Below are 26797 nucleotides of genomic sequence, written 5' to 3'. Positions count from 1 at the left end.
CCGCTCACATACAAACAGGTGAATACAATCAGCAATCATTACAAACTCAATACCATTGGACTAATTGTACTATAAATCCCCCAAAAAACATGGCCAATGCATCACTTGTGATCCACATCAGATCAAGTGCTTATCTTGTTACGCTGTTTTGAAAGATGGATGACGATGACATGGTAGACGCTGCTGGTGCTGCTATTGGCGAACTAGCTGTTGGTCGAATCAGGCAGCCTCGGCGGCTCAGACTGAGACGAAGGGGTCATCTGGTTCGAGGTCCTCGTGTCTACAGGGTGAGACCCACCTTGGAAAACATGAGCGACTTTGAGGTTTATGATAAGTATCGGCTCGATCGCGAACAGCTCATTGGCCTTTACGATCTTCTTAAACCTCATTTGGAGCCACGTATAAGAATAAGGACTGCTGTTCCCGCCATGAGTAAGATGCTAAGCTGTCTATACGTCCTGGCCTCCGGGAGTTTTCAATCCGGAGAACTGTAGATGCATGGCCTGGCTCAAGGTACATTCTCTGGGGTGTTTGATAACTTTCTGGACGCAATGGTACGTATCAGTAAGCAATACATAGGATTCCCACAGAATGATGGTGATTGGAGGCGCCTGAAGCGGGAATTCTTTGATATTGCTCAATTGCCCAATGTCTTGGGAGCCATAGATTGTACCCACATTGCGCTGCGTGCTCCAATTGATGACTCGCCCTTCAGAAATCGCAAACATTTTCATAGCCTCAACGTGCAGTATGTATGTGATGCACAGATGAGGATTATGCATGTGTGTGCGAATTTTGGAGGGGCTTGTCATGATGCCCGCATCCTCTCTCTGTCGTCCCTGTGGAGACAGTTTGAGGAAAGACAAATGCCCCCTGGTTATCTCGTTGGTGAGTATTTGTGCACAACATGGTTAATTAGTTTGACAATTGCCACTGTAGTTTTAAAATGTTAGCATAATGTTCAGCTATAGGATGCAATTTAACCATATATTTTCCCCCCGCTAATGTCTACTTTTAGTTCAATGCAGATATGTAGCATGTCTTACCTTAAATGCTCAGATAGAGAATGTAATGTAACCATGTAGTTAGCATTTTACACAAGGCTTGATTTAGGAGAAATACGCATATGTAGCATGTCTTAGCTGAAATGGGAAGATATTAGCTAATGCAATTTAACCATGTCATTGTCTCTTTCCGCAAATGTCTTTTAGTTCAATGCAGATATGTAGCATGTCTTACCTTAAATGCTCAGATAGAGAATGTAATGTAACCATGTAGTTAGCATTTTACACAAGGCTTGATTTAGGAGAAATACGCATATGTAGCATGTCTTAGCTGAAATGGGAAGATATTATCTAATGCAATTTAACCATGTCATTGTCTCTTTCCGCAAATGTCTTTTAGTTCAATGCAGATATGTAGCATGTCTTACCTTAAATGCTCAGATAGAGAATGTAATGTAACCATGTAGTTAGCATTTTACACAAGGCTTGATTTAGGAGAAATACGCATATGTAGCATGTCTTAGCTGAAATGGGAAGATATTATCTAATGCAATTTAACCATGTCATTGTCTCTATCCGCAAATGTCTTTTAGTTCAATGCAGATATGTAGCATGTCTTACCTTAAATGCTCAGATAGAGAATGTAATGTAACCATGTAGTTAGCATTTTACACAAGGCTTGATTTAGGAGAAATACGCATATGTAGCATGTCTTAGCTGAAATGGGAAGATATTATGTAATGCATTTTAACCATGTCATTGTCTCTTTCCGCAAATGTCTTTTAGTTCAATGCTGATATGTAGCATGTCTTACCTTAAATGCTCAGATAGAGAATGTAATGTAACCATGTAGTTAGCATTTTACACAAGGCTTGATTTAGGAGAAATACGCATATGTAGCATGTCTTAGCTGAAATGGGAAGATATTATCTAATGCAATTTAACCATGTCATTGCCTCTTTCCGCAAATGTCTTTTAGTTCAATGCAGATATGTAGCATGTCTTACCTTAAATGCTCAAATAGAGAATGTAATGTAACCATGTAGTTAGCATTTTACACAAGGCTTGATTTAGGAGAAATACGCATATGTAGCATGTCTTAGCTGAAATGGGAAGATATTATGTAATGCATTTTAACCATGTCATTGTCTCTTTCCGCAAATGTCTTTTAGTTCAATGCTGATATGTAGCATGTCTTACCTTAAATGCTCAGATAGAGAATGTAATGTAACCATGTAGTTAGCATTTTACACAAGGCTTGATTTAGGAGAAATACGCATATGTAGCATGTCTTAGCTGAAATGGGAAGATATTATCTAATGCAATTTAACCATGTCATTGCCTCTTTCCGCAAATGTCTTTTAGTTCAATGCAGATATGTAGCATGTCTTACCTTAAATGCTCAAATAGAGAATGTAATGTAACCATGTAGTTAGCATTTTACACAAGGCTTGATTTAGGAGAAATACACATATGTAGCATGTCTTAGCTGAAATGGGAAGATATTAGCTAATGCAATTTAACCATGTCATTGTCTCTTTCCGCAAATGTCTTTTAGTTCAATGCAGATATGTAGCATGTCTTACCTTAAATGCTCAGATAGAGAATGTAATGTAACCATGTAGTTAGCATTTTACACAAGGCTTGATTTAGGAGAAATACGCATATGTAGCATGTCTTAGCTGAAATGGGAAGATAGAGAATAATATTGAACTAGATATTTTAAAGTTAAAATAAACATTTGTTAATGGATTATCGTGTACAAAACTTTTTATTGTACTACAAATACTATTTTGAGGATTCTGTTAGAATTAGGTTCTGTTCATAATTTATAGGTGATTCTGGGTACATGAGCCGGCCTTGGCTCATTACCCCCTTGCGTAGCCCAACTGATGTGTCTGAGGAGCGCTACAATAGGGCTCATAAGAGAACCAGGGCGGTGGTTGAACGGATGTTCGGGCTCCTGAAGATGAGGTTCAGGTGCCTGGACAGGTCGGGAGGAGCCCTCCAGTACAACCCAAAGAAGGTGGCTAAGATCGTTGTAGCCTGTAGCGTCCTGCATAATATTGCACAGCGGGCTGGGATGCTGCAGGCCGTCCGGCCGGACAGAAACCTCCTCAGAGATGAGGAGGATGATCCTGTTCTAGAGGGGCCATTCCGGGACGAGGGGCTCAATGTCAGAGCAGACATCATCAACCGCAACTTTAGACGGTAAAGAATAGAAGTTAGACTGGAGTATTATCAATAGATGTGAACTCTAGGGAAATGACAAGTAGAGAATTGTGCAAACATGTTAGGATTGTTCATCAAATGCTAAAAATGTGTTTCATTTATTAATATAGGTGATGCTCTGGCCATTGGGTCCTGTATCGAGTCTTTGTCACCTGGTTTTTAAAGAGGACATCAGCTGGTAAGTATAAATGTCTGGACTGTTGGTGGCATGAATTGTACACAAATACATCATATGGCATACATTTTATAAACTAGTATTTAGTTTACACATTACTTAAAATGTAAATACTCAGAAAGGGATCCTCTAGCATGACTATGGTTCAATGTCACACATTAGAGGTTTGTTCTGCTCAATATGACTCATCTTCACACTTGATAGAACATAACACAAGATGCTACACAGTAAGCTAGTGACAGAAATTTCTTATGAAATGGGGGGTGGGAGAGGGCTACAGAAATGATTCACACACTTGTAGTAATTTTGAATAAACTTTTTATGCCATTAGGGAGCTGACTTAATCTAAAGACTGAAAGGGAAGAATTAGAAGCCTGACAGTGAAGACTGCCCAGACTGACAGTGGAAAAAGCCAAGATTGAAATTGAAGTATACCAATGGGATCATGTCTGGCATTATCTTTCAAATCTGCTGACCTTGAAAACCATACAAAGACATGCTCACATGGTAAGTGCCAACTATTTGATAGAATAAGGCTGTTGAGGCATCCTATTGGAGACACTTAGATGATTTTCTAATTTTTAGATGGTATTTCACAGTCCTCTATTTTTGAAATGATGAATAAGACACCTATTGAAGATCAACTTTTTACCCCTGAATTGACTTTCAAAGACCATGCATTATCCAGGTTGGTGTACCAATGCATGCTAGTTAAGAATCACAGGAAGAATGTTGAATATTAGTAGCTTACATACATTAGTCATATTTAGTTCTTAATTAGATATTTAGGGATCACAATCAGACACTTAGATGAATTTCTAATTTTTAGATTGGATTTCAGTCCTCTATTTTTGAAATGATGAATAAGACACCTATTGAAGATCAACTGTTTACCCCTGAATTGACTTTCAAAGACCATGCATTATCCAGGTTGGTGTACCAATGCATGCTAGTTAAGAATCACAGGAAGAATGTTGATTATTGGTAGCTTACATACATTAGTCATACATATTTCATCATTAGATATTTAGGGATCACAATCAGAAAAAGGAATACATATTATAGTTGATATAGAGGTATTTGAATGGACATGAAATATGACATTTATGTTCAACATATATATTATTGAAATGTGATATACATTATTATGTATAATTAGAAAATCAGATATTTTTTTTTTATTTTATTACACAATATAATGTTTTTTTTTTTTTTTTTTTTTAAATATAATTAATAAATATCTTTAAAAAATGTTGAACAAAGTTAGAGCATAGACACAAGATGATTGTAAATGTATTTTATGAATCTTTGACTACGTGTGTATTAACTTTGTTAAAAATATTTTTTTACGTTTCAGATTGGCATCTGATGACTTCCAGGAATATTTTTTCTTTTTGGTTCAGAAACTATTAAATTTTAAAATGGTAATAATAAACATTTTAGTATTAAATACACTCTTTGGAACAGATTATAATAAATATCCATATAATCTGTCAATAAAAAAAAATTTGACTCCCATGACTGGTAGTTGTCTATTTGACAAGCACATGCATAAGATCAAATAATGCATTAATTGTGGAAAATCCACTGATTCCGAGAATATTACATTTTTAACATTCATTGGGGAGTGAGATCCATTGATGCTTTTCTTTTGAAATTCTTAGATGTTAAAATAATTTCGGATATGTAGTCAATTTCTCAAAAAGTATTTGTTTTCACTTTTAAGAAGGGGAAGTGGTTCAATTACATTAAAGTGACAGTCTTGTTGAATGTAAAATTAATTTTATAAGATCTTGTATCTTCCTTAGGTATCTCAAAACATTATTTGCTAAATTATTTTAATTTTTACATTTATAAATGGTAGGTCATTTAACTTGATATTTTTCACAAGCTAGTTATTGGATGGCAGGTTAATTGATTTGATTTTCTAGTGGAGTCATTTAACTATAGTTAATAATATTATGTAGTTTTTAAAATCTTACCTCTTGGGTTAGACATCACATATCTATATATAATTTTCATTCCCCTTTAGTTTATTTTGACAAGGTTAAATCAACATTACAAATGTTTTTGTCCTTAAAGGGACATTCACAAAGTATATTGTGAATTGATTTTTAAATAATTCATAAAAGAATTTAAACATATTTAGAAAGTACTATAGAATTACATTCAGTCTTTAAATATACTTTTAAAAAAAAACATCAATGCACATATCTTAGTCAATTACATAAGGTATCTATGTGCAACCAACAATCAGCATCGAAATAGCCTATGTAGATATGTATTTAATCCAAAAATATATATAATTACAATCTAATGATTGAATACCAAAACATATTAAGTTGTTCAAATATTATAATCTTATCCAAAATGCATACATAACATATAGCTTAATGTCCCTTTAAGCTGAAGACTCCGAAATACCTCCTTTACAATATATATTTCAGTCAGTGTGTAAAACAATCCAGAAGTTAATCTAAATTTGATTTACTCATATGTTATACTAATTTATCAAAAGGAAGGTGCCTAGGTTTCTGATATTTCAAGCATTATTGTGAAATGTTTATTTAAAGGGACATGAACTAAAAATATACTTAAAGGGAGACAGTTAAAAATGATTTATACATTCTGAATGAGTATTCTATTTTAAGCAACTTTAAAAATTGTCTCATATTATGAATGCTCCTTGTGATGTTGCTATCATTACTTTAAAAATAATGCATTAAATAGATAATTTATTTGCTTCAGTACTCTGGACTGAACTTGGTTTTTTGTGGTGTATTAATTTATCCAACAATCATCAAGGACAACCCAGGTTTTTGGAAACAATTGTCCGTAATCTCAAATCTCATTATTGATTTGCAAAGAAAGATAACAAGATAATTGTTAACATTTGAAATTCGGATTAAATTATAACGTTGATTAACATTTCATGCTCAATCTGAATCACCAACGCTAAATTTGTTTGGACAGTGTCCCTTTAAGAGATTTAAATAGTGTATTTACTTCTCTTCCTATCTTGACATACTTTGCTTGAAAAGCATATCGAGATAGGCTCAGAAGATGAAGATTGGTGGATGCACATAGATGCCTTATGTGATTGTCTCAACCATGTGCATTTAAATTTCTTCTGTTGAGGATATCTAAATACTAAGATAAATTGATTTACATTTTAAAGTCTAAACAATCTTCTATCTCTACAGATCATTTGATACAATTGTTTGTTTGTAATGTCTATTTAAAACTAAAGACGCCATTGCACAATAACATATATGAGCACTTCAGACAAATACAAGCTCGAGGTTTATTTACTAATAACAAACAAACCTGTAGTTTAACATTTATAAACAGATTATCCAAGTTACTGACCTTATAACCTGAATTTGAACATTCAGAAATATTGCGTGGGAAACACATCTTGAAACACCAGATTAGCATCTTTAAACATTAGAGTCTAATGTCACACAATAGAACACAATCAATGTGCATTATGAAATACATTTAATAGAGCAATATCAATACTTCACAATAAGTCAATAAATGGATTTTATGAACAATAAAGACATACAATATTAAATGTGTATTTGTATTAAAGAAACAGACCGTTATTAAACCGAGAAATGTCTACAACATTTAATAATGTGACAGTATTAGATGTTAAAGAGAATTTAATCATTAATATTTAACGGATCACGGATATTAAATCTGCGTCACACATATCCGCATGACAGGCCCATGAGTTACAAATAAGTCTACATAAAAAATGAAGTAACAGCACCACCATGAGGTATGTGTAAGGAAGTTACTAAGATATTAAACATTAAGGAACGGCCAATCAGAGTTCATCACACAAACACAACTTGAGTCAGGATGGTCTCACAGACATTCTAACAATATTTCAAACTTTTATCCAATCAGATGTACAGATTACTTTTCCCATGGTGCATCTCATGTTTACTTCAATATATAAAAGTCCATTACACGTTGCCATCTTTGTCAGTTCTCTAATGCCTGCAGGCAGTATATCTGATTATTTATATAAAAAAGATCTACAACACAGCAGGCATGTCAGCTCCCAGGTTCACCAAGGAGGAGAGCGCTGCACTGGTCCACGCCGTCAAGGACTTTTATCCCCAGCTGTTTGGGAACAAGAGGAGGTTGACAGATGCGCCTGTTAAGAAGGCCCTCTGGGAGTCTATCACCAATGCGGTTAGATTGGTGTGTGACGTCCAGAGGACCCAGGATCAGATCATGAGGAGATTCAGAGATATGAGGTTGCGGTTAACAAAAAAAGTCAACCTCATAAGGGACTGGGTACAAGCCCGTAAAAGAGGTGGCAAAAGAGAGGCCCCGCGGAAACTGTACCTACTCCCTTATGAGGTGACTTTATGCGAGCTCCTCAATCTCCGGGTCCCCAAAAGATTCAGATACTCGCCATCCTCGGCCTCCTCTTCTTCCCTCCCAGCTGCGGGATCTGAAAGTCCTGACGCGGGGGCCAGGGCAGCTGCTTCTCCGTCCGGTGGCCTGGGAGGAGATGGAGAATCTGAACCAGGTAATTATCCAACTTCATATAATATCTTAATATTTTTTTTTTAATCAAAAAATGTGTATATAGTCAGATACTAAACCTATACAGATCTCACAACATACACTACATATGATGTTTAGATATCTGATTTTAGATTAGTGACACATGAAATAGGAATGATGTGTCTTGCGCTCTACAGAATATGCGTCACAGAGCGAAAATGGAATTTCGCATACACGTTAACATGGCTTTGCTGTAAGTGGCATTGCTTTATACATGTTGGTCAAATGACGGATGTGTAATTCCGCTTTGAATCATTGCGCAATGATCGCGAAAATGGAATTTCGCATACACGTTAACATGGCTTTGCTGTAAGTGGCATTGCTTTATACATGTTGGTCAAATGACGGATGCGTAATTCCGCTTTGAATCATTGCGCAATGATCGCGAAAATGGAATTGCGCATACACGTTAACATGGCTTTGCTGTAAGTGGCATTGCTTTATACATGTTGGTCAAATGACGGATGCGTAATTCCGCTTTGAATCATTGCGCAATGATCGCGAAAATGGAATTGCGCATACACGTTAACATGGCTTTGCTGTAAGTGGCATTGCTTTATACATGTTGTTCAAAATGAAATGTGAATTATTATATATGTGAAGAATACAGTATTCTTATTTTCAATATTATACATAATAAAAAAAGAAGAATCCAAATAAATTATAACATATGCCCATCAATTGATGAGAATGAAATAACACCAAAAAATAATTAAAGCTACAGTAAACAACACAACTGATTGAAAATAAGAGTACAGGATATATTTATCATGAATTGAATTGAGGAAACAATTAACTCATGGGACTACCAAAGGATTAATAGTTTTAAATTGATTTGCTAATAATGTAAAGATTTTAAACATGGCATGATTTGTATTAATGATATGCAATCCTCATTTAATATATTACAGATATGGATGTTGCTGCTGGATCCTTAAGGCAGGGCTTGTCACAGTATGGTATGTCTCATTTTAATTGACATTTGTCTTCCACATTGTTCAATATTTATATGTAATGTCCCTTTAATAGATGAAAATTAAATAATTATTCGGATATCCTTAAATAACATATTAGATTTGAATTGCATGCTCAATCCCATTCATTACATCAACAATGGAGTAGAGAATTCATTAACACCAACATTGTCAAATCAATATAATTTTATATTAAAGGGATACTGAGCTACAATTATTAATGTTGTCATTCAGATAGAGTATGCAATATTAATAAACATTTAAATATAATACTATCATCATATGTGACATATTCTATTGCTAAATGTATTTTAAAATCAAGAATGTACGTTTATCTGCATCTCAATTTTGGTTGACCAACCTGGGTTTTTATTGATGATTGGTGGATACCTTCAACAAACAATATTTATTGAATACAATATTGCTTATCTGCCTTTAAGATTAAAATGTAGCAACATTCAAATTATAATAGGAGTCAATGTTAAATCATTTTGAACAGTTTGAACAGAGAAATCAATGATTTAAATAAATCATGTCAGTGTCCCTTTAATAAACAATAGATTCATTCATCTTTACATTCTTTGGATTAAACAATATTGATATATAATTCACATATTCACTGTTGGAGTTACTTTATAGATATCAGCATACTCTAACAGCACCATGATTACATATTTGTACTAATCAATTTGGTTTTGTATTGTGATAAATATGTGTTGTGTCCTAAACAAGATTACTGTACATTGCACAAATGTCTCGATGTGCCAATGTGTTTGTTTAGATTTGTCGACAGCTGTTCTTCAAAATGTGGTTTGTGTGTATTCTTTTAAGAACATTGATCAATGGGTATATTTAGATATGCAATAGCATCGTATGAGATGAGTTTGAGGTCTAATATAGCCTGAAATTAAACATATGTTCAATACATCATTGTTAACAGAATCCCCTTGATTCAATCAAGCATTTTTTGGTTTAATGACTGCTCTATTCTTCACATTTTCAAGTTGATTAATCTTAAAATTCGATACAGATGTGATTTAGTGATATCCCAAATGTGTTTACTAATATATATCTATATCATTCATAGAGAGAGTTGGTGTGGTGAGCCCACAGGAATCCAGCAGTGACACAGAGCCGCCGTTTGCGGTCTCCTGGTAAGTCCATTGACTCATTTATATGTCATTGAAGGTGTATTGGTAATCAATATTATGAGCATGATTCTGATGAAGCATAACATTTGAAACAAATATATAATTTTCTCTTCTGATTATATATTAATTTTCTTTTAATATTGAAAGATTAATAATTAAAACTTTATTAGTCTACACATTTGTTATTCAGAAGATGTATAGCATATGTTTGTTTCCATGTTCATTTTTGGCAAAAGTCATCAAGTGATACACACATGAGAAATCTTAAATGTTCTATGTACTATGCTTTTATGATTTTTAAATTAATACAAACAATACATCGAAAATATGAATCATTGAGAATAACAAATCTAATGTAATTTGTATGCTCCATCAAAATGATGTAAATCATAACTTTGGGTGTGTATATCTTTAATGCAACATTGATGTGTGTCTTTGAACAACAGTAACATATGTTATAATATCTGTTCTTAACGTGTACACAACATGTTATGTTTTACAGAGATTGATTTAACATATGTGACGGAGGAGGAAGAGGCTGCCTTGGAGTCTAATGGTATGTGAAATATATCTATCATGTTTCCAACATGTTGCTTTTTTTTAAATCATTTCATTGAAGACATTCAAAGTCTACAGCTTTTGCACTTTAAAAAGGAATATTATTTGTCTGTTCAAATACACTACTGCCCCCTTTCTATATCAGGCAGCAAGAAAATATTAATTTTTTAAAAAATGTATAATTCATGCCATCATTATGTCACATGCATATTCCAGGCCAAAACACAATAATAATGTTATAATTGTACAGACAGTAATTGATATTCATCTGAGTGCCTATATGCATACCATATCCTCATTTCATAATTTTTTACAAATTCAAACACACTTCTAAGTATATTGAAAACATAATCAATTTGAAATGCGTTGATTTGATTTCATGATGTATGAGATGTTAATATATATTTTTTTAATTTTCAGATGGATCCGCCACTTCTGGTCATCTGGTTTCCGCCCCTGCCCAGTCCCCTGACCAGTCACAGACCCCTGCCCATGCCCAGACCCCTGCCCATGCCCAGACCCCTGCCCATGCCCAGACCCCTGCCCATGCCCAGACCACTGCCCAGGCCCAGACCCCTGCCCATGCCCAGACCACTGCCCATGCCCAGACTCCTGCCCATGCCCAGACCCCTGCCGGCCCTTCCCATTTATCATTTCCTGTCCCTCCCAAAAAATGCCCCTACAACCCCCTTCACCGCTCTCCCCGTATTATGGCCCGTACAGCTGCCCAGACCCCAACTCCCCACTCCCCAGCTGTACGGCCTACCCCGGAGCAGCAGCTCATCCCTCCCCAAGCCAATCCCATCCCTCCCCAACCCAATCCCATCCCTCCCCCCTGTCTCAACCTTCATTGTCCTGGGTGTCGGATTGTCCTTCCCAGGCACAGCTGTAAGTATCATTCAAAATCAACATTATAAGATACTTAAAGGTACACTGAAGGTAAATATTTTCTATTGTGATTCAAATAGAGCATGCAATGTTAATCAAATTTATAATTTACTACTCTTATGAATTATTCTTCATTCTCTTGATATCTTTATTGAAACAAAGAAATGCCTATAATTAATTTTAAATAGAAAATAATTGGGGACATCATTTCTTTATTGTTGGATGAATGTATCCATCAACCAGCAGGGACAAACAAAGTTGATAAACAAATATGGCCTGCCCTAAAAACCGACATTCTTGCATTCAAAATCTAGCTATAGAATTCAAACATTTAAAGAATATGTGTAATTTTTAAATATTTGTAATGTCATGCTCTATCAGAATCAGTCAAATATTTAGGTTCAGTGTCCCTTTAATTTGATATCACTACATATACCAATCACCACTACTTGGATCCAACAATTAATGTACAAATGTTTATACATTATCTCTTGTCTAACCCAGTGGGAATGTAATTTAATTCAGGTTGCTATGTTCACACAGCTTGTCCTCAATGCCAAAATGTTTAAGGATAGGTGTGCCTACCACAGTATAATTAAAATATTTAAATTGCTAATGTAAGTACAATGTAAATCCTTTAACAAGATTTGATACACTCAAGCTGTATAAGTGGATCATCTAAAACCAATTAAAGGGGACAACATGTTTGAGTAAACTGTCCCTTTAATGATTTCGGTCTGTCTGAATAACATATTTCATGTGTAAAGAATAAATTTAAACTAATTGATGTAAAGAATGATTTGTCTTTATGATGACAATGTATCTTTGCTTATTTTTTCGTCTGTTGTGTAATTATCATTAATATTTAATTTATTCTTTATTTTAGGCTATGACTCAGCATGGCTCATGCTAGAAGGTATAGCAAGAGTAGAGCAGGCCGTGTTGAGGAACGCAGCTGTCCTGAGAGGGATGAACGACACCATGCTCCGGGTTCAGGACTTGACTCTGCGTGAAATTATGCGATTAAGTTCAAGGCCTGAATCTGGAGCTGGACATGCACAGGACGATGAAGAGGTTGACCAGTAAGTGGAGGATCTGGAGATGCTCCAAGGTGGCAGATAAGAATTCTCCGTCCACATGTTGATGTTTTTTATTATTATTGCCATTTGGCCTTTTTCAAAGTTTATTGTTGTGCCTGTTGCACTCTTTTACCTTGTCATATGTCTCCAATGGGGCTATGGTGGCCCTTGGTAACTCTCTTCACGGACTGTGATGCACTCTTTTACCTTGTCATATGTCTCCAATGGGGCTATGGTGGCCCTTGGCAACTCTCTTCATGGACTGTGATGCACTGTGTTACCTTGTCATATGTCTCCAATGGGGCTATGGTGGCCCTTGGCAACTCTCTTCATGGACTGTGATGCACTGTGTTACCTTGTCATATGTCTCCAATGGGGCTATGCTGGCCCTTGGTAACTCTCTTCATGGACTGTGATGCACTCTTTTACCTTGTCATATGTCTCTAATGGGGCTATGGTGGCCCTTGGCAACTCTCTTCATGGACTGTGATGCACTGTGTTACCTTGTCATATGTCTCCAATGGGGCTATGGTGGCCCTTGGCAACTCTCTTCATGGACTGTGATGCACTGTGTTACCTTGTCATATGTCTCCAATGGGGCTATGCTGGCCCTTGGAAACTCTCTTCATGGACTGTGATGCACTCTTTTACCTTGTCATATGTCTCCAATGGGGCTATGGTGGCCCTTGGCAACTCTCTTCATGGACTGTGATGCACTGTGTTACCTTGTCATATGTCTCCAATGGGGCTATGGTGGCCCTTGGCAACTCTCTTCATGGACTGTGATGCACTGTGTTACCTTGTCATATGTCTCCAATGGGGCTATGCTGGCCCTTGGTAACTCTCTTCATGGACTGTGATGCACTCTTTTACCTTGTCATATGTCTCCAATGGGGCTATGGTGGCCCTTGGCAACTCTCTTCATGGACTGTGATGCACTCTGTTACCTTGTCATATGTCTCCAATGGGGCTATGGTGGCCCTTGGCAACTCTCTTCATGGACTGTGATGCACTGTGTTACCTTGTCATATGTCTCCAATGGGGCTATGCTGGCCCTTGGTAACTCTCTTCATGGACTGTGATGCACTATTTTACCTTGTCATATGTCTCCAATGGGGCTATGGTGGCCCTTGGCAACTCTCTTCATGGACTGTGATGCACTCTGTTACCTTGTCATATGTCTCCAATGGGGCTATGGTGGCCCTTGGCAACTCTCTTCATGGACTGTGATGCACTGTGTTACCTTGTCATATGTCTCCAATGGGGCTATGCTGGCCCTTGGTAACTCTCTTCATGGACTGTGATGCACTCTTTTACCTTGTCATATGTCTACAATGGGGCTATGGTGGCCCTTGGCAACTCTCTTCATGGACTGTGATGCACTGTGTTACCTTGTCATATGTCTCCAATGGGGCTATGGTGGCCCTTGGCAACTCTCTTCATGGACTGTGATGCACTGTGTTACCTTGTCATATGTCTCCAATGGGGCTATGCTGGCCCTTGGTAACTCTTCATGGACTGTGATGCACTCTTTTACCTTGTCATATGTCTCCAATGGGTCTATGGTGGCCCTTGGCAACTCTCTTCATGGACTGTGATGCACTCTGTTACCTTGTCATATGTCTCCAATGGGGCTATGGTGGCCCTTGGCAACTCTCTTCATGGACTGTGATGCACTGTGTTACCTTGTCATATGTCTCCAATGGGGCTATGCTGGCCCTTGGTAACTCTCTTCATGGACTGTGATGCACTCTTTTACCTTGTCATATGTCTCCAATGGGGCTATGGTGGCCCTTGGCAACTCTCTTCATGGACTGTGATGCACTCTGTTACCTTGTCATATTGCTCAAATATTCCTTATTTTTACAAGATTATTTCTAAACATTGTTGATGTTTTCTTACATACTAATAAAAGACATGTCATTGCACGATTCTTTGTCCTCATTCTTCATGTTATTTTTTGAAAGCTCTAGTTTATCTTGTTGATCCTTAAAGGGACCTACCAAAAATAATTGTTTTTCAAAAATCATATATGTAAGACAATTGTAAATGACTTTAAGATTAACATCTCCAATGTAATCTTATTATTTGTCTTTATATATTTTTCTCTTAGCTTTATCATTGCATGATTATGATTAGCATAGTAATTGTTTTATATATGTATATATAGATTGTTATTTGTGTATATATGTATATTTCAATTTTCATATCCATGTGTGTATTTAGAAACTCTGCATGAATTGATGCACCTTTAACAAATGATCTGAGGATTGATACAATGATATAATCCCTGTAAAGTGTTCATTTTATTGAAATAGTATTGTCTATGTGTATCCTCTTTTTAAAAACAAAATAATGTCCCTTTAAGTGATGGTGAGCACAATTGTTAATGAATGTATTTCCATTTCTAAAGCGTTTTTGTCCTTTTTACATGAACAAGGACTTATAATCTTATTAATAAACAATCTTATTGTAATGTTGACAGCACATGTATTTCATTTTCTATTCTATCTTATTGTAAAAGTGTAACCAAATAAATCTCTGTGTGTAATGCAAATATTTTAGATAATGAATATTTTTTAACAAATATGTTAACAAAATACTTCTCCTCCCATATATGGCTATAGGTAGGCTGACCATATTTAAACTTGAATAAATGACACGTTTAATCAATCCATGTATCATTATTGTTATTCCAAAACAATCAAAACATATCTTAAAACATCAATGGCATATGTATTTCTCATGTGTATCTTTTAAATGTTAAAGATATACACCATAGCTATAGTTCAAGGGACAGTCAAGTCCGAAAAGATGATTCATGATTTTGTGACATTCCTAGATAGCAATCTAGACACATACTAGTTCCTAAAATATAAATACGTTTCTTAGTGATATGCTAAGCTGTCAACTGAGTCCTTGTATTGGCTGCGTTTTTTCAGCGATCTCGGATGCGCCATGTTGCTTAAAACGTCACCTGCCAGGCTGTCCAATGATTCCTTGTATTGACTGACGTTCTTACGTGATCAAGAATGTGCCTTTTATTGGATGGCGTTTTGACGCGATCAAGGATGCTCCTTTTTTTTTGGGCGTTCTTACGTGATCAAGAATGTGCCTTTTATTGGATGGCGTTCTTACGTGATCAAGGAAGCGCCATGTTAAGACGTCACATGCAAAGGTAAAAAACGTCTGATTGTATTACGTAGTCCCGCAATATTTGTTTGTGCACGTTAAACACGTTTGTGACTGCAGCCAATTTTAAAAACCTTGCGAATATGTATTATTTGCATCATGTTACATTGTTGACCCGTAGCTGATAAAGACCACCACATTCTCTTTTGCTGGATGTCTGGTTGAATAAACGAACGAAAGCAAAATGTTTTCATGCATATGATATTTCGAGGCAAGTGCAAATCTCTATAGTCCATGTTGTTTAATATGTTTGTCAACAATATGTTCCTTTTTCAGAAAAATGACTGTTGTGTTTAATGTTAAAGATATCTAATTAATAAATATGCGCTATTGTGTTAGAATAAAGTAATCAATATGCATTTAGCTTTATCATATGCTAAATATATGATACCGACTTCTTCTAAATGTAATTTTGTTGTATATTTTATTAAAGGTTCATTAGACACTCACATTATAAATGAAATCTTTTAATTTGGTCTCTAGTTAGATAGTACATTGTTTAACAAATACACGTTTCATTTTGCTTCTGTTAAAATAAAATGTAATTAATTATCAGACTCCTCGCCAAGCCTCTAAGTTTCATGTGAGTACCATCTCCAGCTTTCTCCTGTTTGTGTATGATGGTGTATTGTCTTGTTTTATGGTTGTAATGGGGGTTCATCTATATTTTCAATAGAGCTAACCCGATTTTCTTTGAAAGTGTTTGAAGCTTTGTAATATTGATATCAGTATATGTTAATCTTGTTGTTTGTAGTAGTGTCTATTACATACAGTTCTGTTAAAAATATAGTATACTGTCCCTTTAATGCAAATGTTGATTTTTGTATCATGTATGAGTTTCACATTGTTTAATCTTCAAATATATTATTGTTAGCATATTTTCACCCCCCACTCCTAAAAGGACTTTAAACCATATTCATTGTTCAAACAAATGTCTTTCTAAAAAAAAATTAACACAATAATGTCTCTTTAAGAAAATAGACTTTATTTAACACGTCAATATAAATCTGATTTCAATATTTATTTTTTGAACAAGTACATGTAGATATACCAACAAGCTTCAAATATGTGTTAGCATATGTAATTTTGTTAAAGGGACAGTTTAGAAAACAAATAATGTTTTGCATTATTCTAAAAGTCAATTTTGTAATATCAATGATATCAAATGTTTCTCACCAATTAATCATTTGTCTGTGTTTATTTAAATTTGCTAGCTAAACCTATGAGGTTCGTGTGCTCATTTCTTCGAGCTTGAAGAGTGCATGTAATCATTATACAATTTGACCACTAGAGGGCATTTGGATAGCATTTGTATATGTAAAACCTTGTGCTCATACAGCATATTATTTACCATGTATTGATCATTGATATCTAAAATGTTGTTATGTCAGAACAACAAATAAGTGGTCATTTTTCCTAGTCATAGATACAAGGTTAAGCACATAAGTCACACGTATTTCTCCATGTTTTGTTGTTTCCAACTTGATAATGCGTAATACAGTGTTTTCTTTGTAATCAATAATTTTCTGACTGTCCCTTTTTTTTTTTTTGAATAATATTTTTTTATTGAGGCACTGAATAATAACTACAATACAGAAAATATGTCCAGATACATTTCCAATTTGAGAAGAACATCGTTACAATCTCACTATAATATAAAAACCAAGACAAGAAACATATAAAAGATAAGTTTGGTCTAAGGCATGAATATAAAAATACTATAATTATAGTTGTCATGTCTACGAGGTATATGTTAATGGGGGCTTTAACAGGATAAACTCCCTCTTTCACTAAAGTGAATATAGTTTCTATCAAGGGTCATGAAAGGGTTTCTGAGATGGGGGATGATGAGATGTATGATATATGAGACTGAGAGTGAGTAGAAAAGACTTGTGCGCAAGAATAATGAGAAACTGAGACATATAACAGTGTAACCTCTTTTTATAACCATTGGCTCAATGAAAATAAGGATGGACCCCATGTTACTATATAACCATGAAGCGAATTGAAGCAAAAAAGGGGGTTAATATGATGGTTTTGCTTGGGGGAGGGGAAGTTCAGCGGGCCAGAGCCACTCTAGTTGGGAGAGGGAGGGAGGAAAGGGGGGGCGGAGTCTATTATAGTGGAAGTCTGGGAGGACTTTGTGGTGCTTTAGGAATATTAGGTACAAAGCGTATGTAGGGACTTTCTGAGGTGATTCTGTATGCGGGAATTAAGCCAGTATAATCTATGTGATGCGTAATGTCGAATGCTCCATCAGGGATAGTTCAAATAGTGTTAATATATATATAGAATATTATGGGATCTATGTTGCTTAATGCAAATGCTTGAGCACAATGCTTGGCCCTAAGAGAGTTAGTAAAGTGGCGAAAGAATATATTTCACTTATGCAATCTAAAAATAAAATGGAGTAAGGAACAGACTACACATGTACAAATGTAGGCCAGTATGGCATTCTGACGAGCACAACATATCTGATCTTAAAAAATAAAACTAAGTCAGAAGGTTCCCTGATTATAGGTATGTGTGGATCTTATAAATATTAATAGCGTGTAACTGAGAATCTGAGATCCTCGACATAGTGTGCATGAAGGTATAGCAGTGAGAGGTTCATATAACTCTATGCAAAGTATAGTCCTAGGGGATAATTTTGTGGCAGTGCTATTAGGATATGTAATTGTCATTAAGGTTAGGAATTTTATGTTAAGTTAGTATCCTCAGCGTAGTAACCAGCTGGAAAAGTATATATAACTACAAAGGCTGCAAACACTAAATAAAATAGCCATCTGTAAATTAAAAGTGCTAAATCATGTGTGAGGCTATATGAAGGAGAGAGGAAGACAAGCCTGATTATCAAGTATCCCTAACCCCTCCTGCAGTAAGTGAGTTAAATATAGCATTTCAATGTTGTGTGAATTAAAATCAATCTGTTTCTAATGAACATTCTTGAAAATGGTCCTCAGCACCCCACCAGTATAGAGTTTTAAATTAAGAGTTAATAACATAAATATGATCCCTTATATGAGACAAAAGTTTAGCTTATGGCTACATTTCTATTGTTAGATGACCGCTGCCACATCCAAATTTTGTGACCCTCCTAACATGTCTTAAAAATGTATCGCTAATAGGGGTACCATGTTTCAGGCTTGGGTGAATTGTGCATAACAAATACTGTTCATCAGATGGGAGGAGATGCCAGTATGAACTAAAGGGGGTCATACAAATATGAGCTAATCACGAGTCCCAGAATGTTGTTTAGTATGTCATATAGTATATCTGTAAGGCTCTTGATAGAAGTGAGATAGGGTATACACAAACAGAGTACAGGCCTATGCTGCCTGATGGAAGGTGATCATAACCAAGACCTCCCTCCAGGTCAGTAAAGGGTGATTTAAACTACCACATTCACAATTTTAGGTTATATGATAACAAGCAATTGAAAACTCAGGAACATCAAACAGGAAACATTACCAATATAGTACACATAACAATAATAACCTTTTATACTAGGACAGGTGGCATCTAGTGGATCTAAGAAAGAAATAGTAGGCTGTAAGGGGGAGGTTACAAACCCTCACATGGCACTCTCTGCTATAATACAAAAGATATGGTGGGATAAGAAAAATTATTAGTGATGGTAATAAACTTATAGGAAACATAACAAGTGTAGTCTCATTGTAGCAGATGAGAGATGGCGGGGAGAAACTAATAATTAAAATAATTAAGACACCACCGGAGCCAGTCTAGTGTCCATGATAGTTATATGTCCTCTCTAGCCCACACCAATTTTCTTAACAGATTGAGGATCCCTGCCGCATCCAAAGCCTGACCTGTAGTTGGATATGTTCTGAAGGGCTCCGGAGACTCTCATTCCCAGAGCTAATAATTGTCTCCATTCTCTAGACACTACCAAGTCTCTTAGGTGGTGTGCGGTTATCCGGAGGGTCAGTAGGCATTGCCGCTGCAGCAGTGTTAAGCTGCTCTCATGTAGGAGCCGAACTAGAATAATTGGGCCAGGAGAAGCTGAAACAAAATACCTGTGCTGCAACAGACCAGAGTCTATAGCTGAGATCTCTCCATCGTCTCGATCGGTCTGCACCTTTGAGTTAGGGGTAGGTAATACTTGTGCCAAATTTAAGTGTTCCTTATTTTCAGGATGCAGCTTGCTCTGGAACTGAGACTGGTGTCTCCCAGCAACCGGCCGCTTTGCCGGGAGACCAGATGATATCCTGATGAAGTCTATGGGAAAGTCACTGACAGCGCTGAACTCTAAGTTGTAATCCAAAGGCATCTCTACCCCGTCCTGCAAGATAGGTCTGCCGTGTGATTTGACTATGGGGGTTAGTGCCTCTAGGGCACTCGCTGATGGGTTGTCTCCCTCTATGGCGTCACGTAGTCTGGCAGAAGCCTGCTCTAAGAGGTACTCCATATCTCCTGTAGATATATCGCTCCATTTGTCGTGGAGGATTGTAGCAAGAGATTCGAACTGTCTCTCCATCTTGTTGGCCAATAGTCGCAATATCTGCACTGCTGTAATAGTCATCATGAAGTATGAGCTAACACCCTATTCACCGGTTAAGAGCTCCTCTTTAAGTATGTACCCCACGGTATCCTTGAGGGCCGAGGAGTAAGCAAAGTAGTTTTGCTGCGGTATTCAGGGACAGTCTGTCTGCCTACGGTGCTGAGCTCCACGCGGTCTGCAAGATGGCCGCCCCTGAGATGGGTTGCATGAAAGTTATGGGGAATGGGAAAAAGCCCCGTGCAGTCGAGTTGAAGTCCCTCAAACAGTTTCAGGTCTTATAGCATTTATCTCCCTGATAGTAGAGACAGATTTCTTGAGTTCTTGGGCAGGTCTGAGCGGTCTAGGTAATAAATAAAGATAGTATGTGAGCAGAGCTCTCTAGATGTGCGACCGCTCAGATTCCTGGCTGACTCCGCCCCCGTGACTGTCCCTTTAAGCTGTGTTATTGGCATTCAAACAGTAATATGCCATCATGGATAATTGTAATGGTAATTTTGTTTGCGATTCGGGAAACAGTTTGGACATCACATCACAGAAACCAATCAATATCATGAACAAGGATAGGTATGTGATGATGTGGTTTTCACACACTTATAACCCACACTCTGCAAACATTCTGCCTCCATGGACCCGGTCCCATAGAAGTAGATTATATACAGAGTGTGGTCCACAAGTGTATGAAAACCACATCATCACATACCTATCCATTACACATTAAATAAAAAAAACATTAAAGATGAAAATAAATACTTACTTCCTCTTCCTTCCCCTCTTCCCACGGGGCTGAGGCTCTGGGAGGGGCAACTGCCGACTCCGAAGAGTTCTCCTTGGAGATGTTGTGGGAAGAGTGGAAGGAAGAGTACTGGGACGACCAAGGTGAGGAGGAGAAGATGGCTGAGGAGGAGAAGATGGCTGAGGAGGAGAAGATGGCTGAGGAGGAGAAGATGGCTGAAGAGGAGGAGATGGCTGAAGAGGAGGAGATGGCTGAAGAGGAGTAGATGGCCCGGCAGAAGTAGATGGGCCGGCAGGAGGAGATGGCCCAGCAGCAGGAGGCCCAGCAGCAAGAGGCCCAGCAGCAGGAGGCCCAGCAGCAGGAGGCGGACCAGGAGGTAGACCAGCATGCGCCTCCGGGAAAAAATTGAACATCTCTTGGTGCAGATTAATGATTCGGTTTTGGCCTTGTTCGATTCTATTAAGTATGTTTATTATTTGGTTTTGTCCTTCAATTATTTGATTTTGTCCATCAAGAATTTGAGTTCGGCCTTCGATATTTTGTATCCGGGAGTTACGCATCTGGTCTATGTAGTCCAGTAGAACCCGCACCTCCGCTATTTCCTCTTGTTGTGCTTGGCGGGGTAACCGTGCACGGCGGGGTGCCCGTGCATGGCGGTGTGCGGGTCCTTGAGGGTCCTCTGGTTCCGCGGGCTCCTCCTCTGCTTCCGGGGCCTCTTCATCAGCTTCCGTGCACTCTTCGTCACGGGGGGCCTCTTCCCTCCGAAGTGGAAATTCCTCCCCACCACTCTCATCCCAGGGAGATGGATGAGGCTGTGTTTCTTGTGCTGCCTCCTCCCCAGACTCTGTATATTTAAAAAAAAAAAAAAAAAAAAATGTATATATTAGCATATTTGCAAATCAAGCTTTAAATGACTTAGCTTACGATACAATTACAAATGCAGAATCATTAATCCACTTTGAAATCTAACAAACAATCAATACGATTTCCGCATTTTCTAAACCGTGTTTGTGATATCTCTGGTCAATCTGAATGTTTTCGCGTTTGTTTTCAGTCTGTTTAAATGCACACCTAACCTATAGCCTAGATACTGATGTAAGTAATTGAATGCGTGTAAACAACGTTATAGCATTAATCTGATCCTTAAAGGGACATGAAACCCAATGTTTTATCTTTCATGATTTAGAAGCATACATTTATTATCAACTTTCTAATGTACTTTTCTTATCTAATTAGCTTCATTCTCTGGATATTCTTTGCTGAAAAGCATATCTAAATATGCTTATAAGATGCTGATTGTTAGCTGAATATAGCTGCCTCCTGTGATTGTTTCACCGTGTGCATGGCTATTTCTTCATTAAAATATATCTCAAGAATGATTCACATTAGGTAATATAAGTACATTTGAATGTTTTGTCAAATTGTATTCGCTACCTCAATCATGAAAGTAAATGTTTGCGTATAGTGTCCCTTGAAATACATTCGTATGTGAATTTATTGTTCAATGAGCTTACCGTCAGATGAGAGTGGCAGGTTCCCGGTATCAATTCCTCCGATACCAACTATTTCCACCTCGGAGATGCTGGGCCGCAACATTTCCTCCCATCGGCAGTACTCTATTTCCAGGGCAGGTCCGCCACGGGTTCCTGCGGCATGTCGGGCCTCCAGGCTTAACTTTTTCTTGAGATCCATCTTACAGTCCCGGTAGCGATGTTTTATCGAATCAAGATCTCTGTTCCGGCCACCCACTGCATTGACTGCATTTCTTATCTCATTCCAGAGCCTCCTCTTGTCAGTCGGGGTAGTCTTCTGGTGCTGCAGCCTCCTATACCTGGCCATATAGGCCTCTATGAGGGCCTCCTTCTCCTCCATCGAAAACCTTGCCTCCCTAGTCGCCTTGGCCTTCCCCTGTGACAATGCCCTCTGTTTCCCGGACTGTGAAGCCCTACTCTGTCCGCCACTGGGCCCAGCCACTTGTTCATCTTGAACCAAGTGGCTGGGTCCACCCACTGCTTCCACCCCCACTTCCTGCCCCCCTTCCTGCCCCTCTTTCTGCCCTGTTCCTCTCCCCCTCCCTCTCCTCCCCCCTCTACCTCTCCCCTGCCTGGCCTCCATCTGTTCCCTAAACTAAACCCCAAATAATCAAACAAAAAGTGAGTGTGATGAAATGAAAGGGGGTCAAAATAAAGAACTAAAAAGACAAAAAAAGTGAGTGTGAGAGGGATGTAAAAAAACAAAGAGGGTAAGGAGTATTTAAATAAACCAAAAGAAGAAGAAGACTAAAAGGAGGATATGTAAACTAAATGTAACTAGGGGATGGGTATGGGATAGGTATGGGGTATGGGATAAGAGTAAATGGGATGAAAGGGAATGGGACTACAGGGAATGGGGTATGGAGTGTAGTATGAGGGGGTAGGGGGTATGGAGTGTATGTAGTGTTATTGATAAGTGTATGTATGTATTGAATGTGTTTGCGTGTAAATGTGTTACGTGTACAGAAAAATTACTCGCTCGCTAACTCACACTACTACTAATTCTCACTAACACACTACTACTAATTCTCCTTAACAAACACTCCCACTAACTCTCACTAACTACCACTAACTCACGCTCCCACTAACAACTCTCACTAACAACTCCCACTCCCACTAACTCACTCACGCTCCCACTAACAGACTCTCTCCCACTCCCACTAACTCCCACTAACTCACTCACGATAACACTAACAACTGACTCTCTCACGCTAACACTAACTCACTCAGAATAATGCACCAACTCTCTAATCTTAAACCTCCAATCTCCAACAGCAACACAGTCAAAGAAGCCCTGCTTGTGTGGTGCTTATATACCCTGTGTAAATGTTTAATGATGTACCAATTTCCGTTGTAAATTGTGTTCAGGTGTGCTTTATTAGCAATTAATATTAGTGCAATGTGTATTAGTTGTGTGAATTTGCGCATGCTCATTTTGAGTTAGTATTTGTGGAATGTGTAGAATGCGATGATGTCATAGTGGTCGTTTTCTCTAACATTGTCCAATAGTATTCTTTTTAAATGTGAATTTGCGATGGTGTGGTATTAGTGAAGTGTTGTATATGTATGTTTGTCCTAATATATAGTGATATTGAATGCGATTATTTTTCTAGTGTATGTATATATTTTTTATTCCTTGTTGTTATTTTGCGATTTTCCGCATTTTAAAGTATATGCGTATTCCCCGTATTAAATTTTAATAAAAATCCCCCCGCTTGTGAATGTGTAATGCTTGTGTGCTTTGTTGATTGATTGTTGTTGTGACATTTGCGGCGTGTTATTGTTGTGCATGATGTGGTATGCGTCATATGACCGAGCTGTGCGTATTCTCGCGAGATCGATTGTTAGGTGAAAAAAGCAATTTTTTTGCTTTCCCATTGATCTCTATGGGAGACTGTCTAACGCGGGCAGGATTCCGCGTGTGACATACACGCGTTAGGAGCATCGTTAGATGGTCTTTTTTGAACTCTAAATACCTGAGTCAAACAATGCCGTGCGTTAGACATAAAACACGCGTGGCGTTAGCAACCCATCTACCGCCGAACTCCAAATCTAGCCGTAAGATAGCTACAATATAATTATTATTTATAATGTAGCTATATTAGGGTTTATTTTAAAGGTAAGTATTTAGTTTTAAATAGGATTAATTTAGTTAATAATAGAAATATTATTTAGATTTATTTAATTAATATTTAAGTTAGGGGGCGTTAGGGTTAGACTTAGGTTTAGGGGTTAATACTTTTATTACAGTGGCGGCGGTGTAGTGGGGGGAAGGATAGGGGTTAATAAATTTATTATAGGTGACAACGGTGTAGGGGGGGCAGGATAGGGGTTAATAGGTTTAATATAGGTTGCGGCGAGTTCAGGTAGCGGCGGTTTAGGGGTTAAACTATTTATTTAGTTGCGGCGAGGTACGGGATCAGCAGGATAGGGGTTAATAATTTTATTATAGAGGGCGACGGTATAGGGGGGGCAGGATAGGGGTTACTAGGTATACTGTAGGTGGCAGCGGTGTCCGGGAGCGGCGGTTTAGGGGTTAATACATTTATCAGAGTTGCGGCAGGGTCTAGGAGCGGCGGTTTAGGGGTTAGTAACTTTATTGAGTTGCGGGAGGCTCCAGGGGCGCCGGTATAGGGATAGAACAGTGTAGTTTAGTGGGAGTGCTTAGTGACAGGCTAGCAATAAAGCTGGGAAAAAGCCGAAGAGCAGCGAGATCGGATGAGTGATAACTCTCACAGTCCGCTGCTCATCGCCCCGCGTCTTTTTGACAGCTTTATTTGATAACTTAGGCAAACGTATTCAAGGTCCGCGGCGGCGAAGGTAGGCGAGCTTAGGCGGGTGTATTGGGCCAGCGAAGGCAGAAAAGTAGACGGCTTGATAACTACCCCCCATAGTGTAAGAAAAGTAAATGGATTTGCAATAACAAATATGGTCTCCAAAGTGGTTATTATAAGGACATATGCTATTTTGTGGCTGCTGGCTCAGTTTCTGTTGATTTCTAAGAGCCAGAAAGGGCACTGTTGGAAAACATAGGTATAGAATGCTATATTATATTCTGAGAAACTGAATTTAAAATAAATGTGTAGCTATAAACTGTTTGATTGAAATTGTTTTGTGGCTTTTGCCATTATTTGAAATTTAGAAAACTAAAATGTTTTCTAAAATAAACTGTTAAGATAAAAAAACAACACATGTTTTGTGTGGGTAACTCACAAAAACCCTAGCTGAAGTTAATAGATAAATACATAGAGTGCTGAAGACTGATTCAGCACAGTGTAAAGAAATGCATCATAACAATTTTAGTGACAGTGAGCTACTGTATATATATATAGGATTAAAATATGAACCCCATTTCCCAATTATAATCCCCCATATCCACTAAGATACCTCCTTCTTAAAGGACCAGTCAACACAGTAGATTTGCATAATCAACAGATGCAAGTTAACAAGACTGTGCGATAGCACTTAGTGGCATATTTGTCAAGCTCCGTATGGAGCTTGATGCCCCTTGTTTCTAAGACCGCTGCTCCATAACTACGATCGGGTTGACACTCCGTGCTAGATGCCGATTGGCCACAAATCTGCAGTGGGCGGCATTGCCCCAGCAGTTCACAAGAACTGCTGCTGCAATGATAAATGCTGTCGGCATTTATCGATGTGCGGCGGACATGATACGCTACTTCGTATCATGTCCGCTTGCACATTAATAAATATGCCCCTATGTCTGAACTTCAAATTACAGGGAGTGCAGAATTATTAGGCAAGTTGTATTTTTGAGGATTAATTTTATTATTGAACAACAACCATGTTCTCAATGAACCCAAAAAACTCATCAATATCAAAGCTGAATAGTTTTGGAAGTAGTTTTTAGTTTCTTTTTAGTTATAGCTATTTTAGGGGGATATCTGTGTGTGCAGGTGACTATTACTGTGCATAATTATTAGGCAACTTAACAAAAAACAAATATATACCCATTTCAATTATTTATTTTTACCAGTGAAACCAATATAACATCTCAACATTCACAAATATACATTTCTGACATTCAAAAACAAATCAAAAACAAATCAGTGACCAATATAGCCACCTTTCTTTGCAAGGACACTCAAAAGCCTGCCATCCATGGATTCTGTCAGTGTTTTGATCTGTTCACCATCAACATTGCGT

The sequence above is a fragment of the Bombina bombina genome, chromosome 3 (assembly GCF_027579735.1).
Source record: "Bombina bombina isolate aBomBom1 chromosome 3, aBomBom1.pri, whole genome shotgun sequence".
In the NCBI taxonomy this organism is placed as follows: Eukaryota; Metazoa; Chordata; class Amphibia; order Anura; family Bombinatoridae; genus Bombina; species Bombina bombina.
Note: the sequence above shows the minus strand (reverse complement) of the source record.